We start from the raw sequence: 5,151 nt of genomic DNA, 5'->3' as shown, positions 1-5,151 counted from the left end.
ACAGACCTGAAGAGTCTCCGCTGTCTTGTCAGCGCCTCCCAGCAGGGCCGAGGTGTTGGACCCGCCTGTGACGGCTGAACCTGTTCCTGCAGGTACCGCTGGGAAGGGAGCGGGGCTGAGCGATGGGATTTTGGTTTTTTTTGGCCACGACACCTAAAAGAAGGCGATGGGAACGCGATCAGCGCACCCGGCCCCGCTGCCCGGGTGGGAGGAGCTGCCCCAGGTCCCTCCAGTACGTGTGGGCGCATCGCCCTGCTGTGAAAACACCCCCGTCACCTTCTACTATTGTTTCATATGTTTTTAAAGAAAAGACACTTCTGGGAATAATACCTGGACGCCAAAAGGTTTTACTCATCCTCCCCCTACAAGAGATCAGACAGACAGCTGAAGACTAGATGCAAAAGGAACACACAGGGAGAGAGAAAAAGCTGTATTAGCTGTTAAAGCCAAGGTAAACATTTATTTAAGTTACCTAAATAGCTTAAGGTACACATTGCAACTAGCAATCCAGTCAGCGTATCAACATTGCTTCATTGTCCCCTGTGAATGGAAGAGAAGAGTGACTGAAATTTGGGGTTCTCATCCAACTTACAATCCACATTATTCTTGCACCAAAAAAAAAAAGCACAGGTAAACAGGATTTTGTGTTTTATCTTGTCATTTCCCTTTAAGAAAACTAATATTTAGGACTTAGTCAACCAAATAACCTTCATAGTCGAGCACAAAATGTTCCCTTTAATTAAATTAATTAAAAGTATTTACACTCCCTTGGGATGGATGCCTTGTTAAACCTTCTGGGTGCAGATTATTGCCTCCATCTAACCCTGGAATGGTGAAGAGCTTTACATCACATCTGCCCACAGTGCCAAATTAATGACCAAAGAAATGAAGCAACAGGGTAATCTTCAGTTGTGAGTCAAGAAAATTACTTGAACAAAAAATAAATTGGAATAGAAAGAATCCTACCTAGAAAGTGTTCATAAAAATTGGAGGTAGCTCTGTTTTGGTTTTTATGTGTATTTGTTAGCAGAGATGATAAGATGCCAAGTTTTTTGGAATTAAGCTTGGATCAGAGTGAGTGAGTATATGGCATCTACATCATCTATCACTGGAATCCTTGGATTCTGCTTTCCTAGGAAAGTGGCATCACACAGAACAGTGCAACAAGCATTTTAATAAAAACCAACCACAGTAGGGAAACGTTCCAGAAATATTTTAATTTAAATCTGTAGCCTCCTGTCTCTTTCATTACTTCCAGGAGAAGTGCTTTCTGTAATTGCTTATCTTCTGTTGCCCTTTAGTCTTTTTAAACCACATATACTAGAGGGGAATACATAGCCAGAATAATTCCCATTTTTCCTTCAGCAACTTATTAGCATAGCAAATCACTGACTCCGTGCACAGTTACAGTACCAAAGAGGAATAATAGTTCCACCTACAAGAAAATATTCTCAGAACTGATGTCAGCTGCTTTGGAGATGTACCCATGTCATTCCTAAGGAAACAGATCTCAAGACAGGTTTGTGAAGGAGAGGGAGGATCTGATGCTTCCAGTAGAGAGCTGAGAAGCCAAAGGGGATGAGGTAAGAGCAAAAGGCCAGTTTCCCAATGGGAAGAGAGGAGCCACAGGGTCTAAATCATAGTCATTTACCTCTAATCCAGAACTTGTGTCAGTCACCTGTGAGAACACCAGAGCACTCACACAGTATCCACTGCCCATCTTGCCCTATTTGGCCATGGCCAAAAGTGGATGGAGGTCCCTAGAGAGGTTCCTCCCAGTCCTGTGACAGCTGATAACACTGGTGGCTTTAGGACCTCCTGGGGCACATGTGGGTCCTGAGTCTTTACAGCACCTGTGCAGTCTCTCTACGTGTCCTAGGATATGCTGGGTGCTTCCAGGTGGGAACCCAGCTAGGAATAGGACTTCTTCAAGTCAATGCTTGGGCCTGAAGTCCCAGAGGGGGCAGAGGAGAGGACTGGAAAGCAAGCATCTTAGTTCCCCAGCAGTGACAGCCTCCCCTGCACATTGCAAGGAGTCAGATCCTGCTGTAACATAAGGAATTTAGTCTGAAAATGCCATCCAGGACACCCAGACACTCAGTTCCTGGATCCCAGCTGTTCAGGCTTCAATCTCAGTAAAGCACCAAACTGCCCAGACCCATGAGACTGCCTTGGTCTGTGCCTGTGCAGATAAGCCCAACTATAGTTATGTCAAGAATATCAAAACAAATCACTTCTAGCATTCAAAGTTTCCAAGGATTAGCCAGGTGTGGGGGGGGAAGTTTTCAGGATCACCATTCCTGGCTTTGGCCCCAGAAATCCAACCCAAGTTCCACACTGGTCACATCCACACCTTAGTACCTCCAGCCCCTCATCCAAACATCTCCTTGGTGAACATCCTCATAAAACCTGAATCAACCCTCTGTGTTTTGTGGGTCTGCACTACAAGCTGACATGAAGTTTGCACAACAGCAAATAAAAAATAAAAAAAAATTGGCTGTGATAAACTAGATGTTCTCTCTTAAATAGCCAGAATCCCTCCAGGAAGGCATAAAAACACTCAGTCTTTTAAATCATACACACCATCAGATCATCTCCTAGATGGATTCTATTAAGTGTGACCATATAAAAAAATAAATATTGCTTACAGTATTTGTTACCTAAGAAATATGTGCCTGTGGAGAAAATATTCCAGTATAATCCTGTAAATGTGAAATACTAATTTTCTTCACACTTCAGCAATCTGAAAGGACACAGGGCCTGCCATCCCTTCAGTAACTAATGAAAGGCATATCTATTTGTGTAGCCTGGGGACTTTTGAAATAGATTGGATATTTTTGCAGAAGGAAAGCGAGATTTCTGTTTTGCTGGATCTTTAATTTTAATTTTTGCCATTTTTGGCAAGAACACCTCGAGCTGTGGATAACTGACTAGTTTGTCTCAATCTAAATAAATATGTGTTTTCTTACCCTTCTACCACCAGAACTGTATTTTAAAGCCAGTATCTGAGCAATGGCTGGAACTGGAGCTTGCTAACAGAGCTTCAGAGAAGGAATGAGTAACAGAAGAGTAAAAATAGCTTTATTTTCCTTTGTACACCTGTTTTGGAGTGAGATGACCAGGCATCTTGGGAATCAAGGCATCAATATTCAGTTTCTAGTTCTTTCAACAATAGAAGCCAACAGAGATACAATCTTTTGTATGCTTGCAGAGCTCTGTCTCCTCAGAAATATGTAATAACCAAACCCCCAAATTCCACTTGATGCTGAGAAAAAGAGTGTTACAGGCTACCTAGAAACAAAGAGCTGGTGACAAATGCCACAGCACATCTAACCTACATCAAACAGTCTGGCCTGGGACAGGAAGCAACTCACAGCCCTTCCCATTTCCCTCCTGCAGCAGCTGGAAAGAAAAAGGTCTGGATGAAGTGAGAAGGTGTTTGGCCAAGAGCTGATGAACTCTGTGCCCCAGGGCTGCTGATCCCCAGAACGACAGAATCCTGTGTGATCACAGACCCTCCAGGAGGCTCTTGCCCACTGTCCTCAAGAAGCTTTCATTGAGAACAACAGTGCAATGACTTTGAAAAAGAAGGGTGTCAGAGAAGATATTAGAGCAGGTTTTGGGTAGCAGTGAGCACAGAGTGCTTTGAAATAGGTTGATCATGTTCCCTGTCCAGCCAGGGCTTCTTCCTATCCTAAAACTTTTCAAACACTGACCAATGCTTTCTCATTTTTTCTTTTCCAAAGCAGGTCCCTGGGTGAGGGTCCTTAATCCACCTTGATATGCACACACCTCAGTCCAGAGCTTAGTGTCTGTTTGCCAGAAAACACCTATTCTTAAGAGAAGAACATTGCATGTCCAACTGTAACTGCAGTTTTGAAACAGAGGGCACATTTATGCAGATCATCACTTAGCAACAATACCAACCTCACCATTTTCCTCTGGAGAGGCACTCCAGGAGCCTTCCTGATTGCAGGGGATCAAGATGACATCTTGGCTGAAATAACACACCTCGGGCACATGGGGTAAAAAATCCAGAGGGCAAACAGCACTATAAGCTATAAGCAAAGACAAATCTTCATCATTCTACTTGTTGTGTCACTGATCTGACAGAATGACTAAGCTCTCTGTAGACAAGAGATGCCAGAATGTGTCTATGTACTAGACCAAACCAGAGCTTGTGGTATTGGCCCATTCCATGACTCACTGACAGACCAACTAGTATCCTTGGAAAAAAAAGGAAAAAATAATCTCATTTGCTAACACCCCATTGCATCACTGGAGTGAGAGCCACTGACAAACTGGCCAGGCTTAAATTTTTATTATGGTGCAGAAACTTGGTTTTAACTCAGTTAGCCATGTAGTATCTGAAGGGGCTACAGGACAGCTGGGGAGGGACCTTGGACAAGGGCAGGCAGTGAGAGGACAAGGGGGATGGATGAAAACTGGAAGAGGGAGATTGAGGTGAGACATGAGAAGGAAATTCTTCCCTGTGAGAGCCTGGCCCAGGTTGCCCAGGGAAGCTGTGTCTGCCCCATCCCTGGCAGTGTTGAAGGGCAGGTTGGATGGGGCTTGGAGCAGCCTGGGCTGGTGGGAGGTGTCCCTGCCCATGCAGGGGGTTGGATCTAGATGATCTTTAAAGTCCTTCCAACCCAAATCAGTCTGGGATCCTGTGATTCCACGGTTTGTTTTTTTAAAAAACAAACAAGAACAACAACAACAAAACAACAAACAAAAAAGACAAAACACTTTTGCTAATTCTGCACAGCACAGACAAAGTTTTCTGCTTAAGGGGTTGTGCACCCCAAAAACCTCCCTCACAGTTCTAGTTACTCCAGTCACTTCAGGAAAATACATCACTTCTACCAATAAATCTTGTCTGAATTGCCAGGAAAAGCTGAGCAGTTTCTGTGTTATTTTCTGCCTATCCTCTTGTCCCCCCAGAAAATGGGCAAATTAGCATGTTTGAAAGAAAAGATGATGACAACAATCCTCATGTATACAGAGACACAAGGAACTGTTTGTTGCCCATGACTGCAGTGAACAGGACAAGGGCTTAAAATGCAGCAAGGATAACTCTGATTGGAAATTAGGACTAATTTTCTAATTGCAAGGATGTTTGAGCATTGAAACGAACTGTGTGAAAGAGTG

The sequence above is a fragment of the Chaetura pelagica genome, unplaced genomic scaffold (assembly GCF_000747805.2).
Source record: "Chaetura pelagica isolate M959 unplaced genomic scaffold, ChaPel_1.0 scaffold625, whole genome shotgun sequence".
Taxonomy (NCBI): Eukaryota; Metazoa; Chordata; class Aves; order Apodiformes; family Apodidae; genus Chaetura; species Chaetura pelagica.
The sequence above is the reverse complement of the archived record's forward strand: the minus strand, read 5'-3'. Positions refer to the sequence as shown.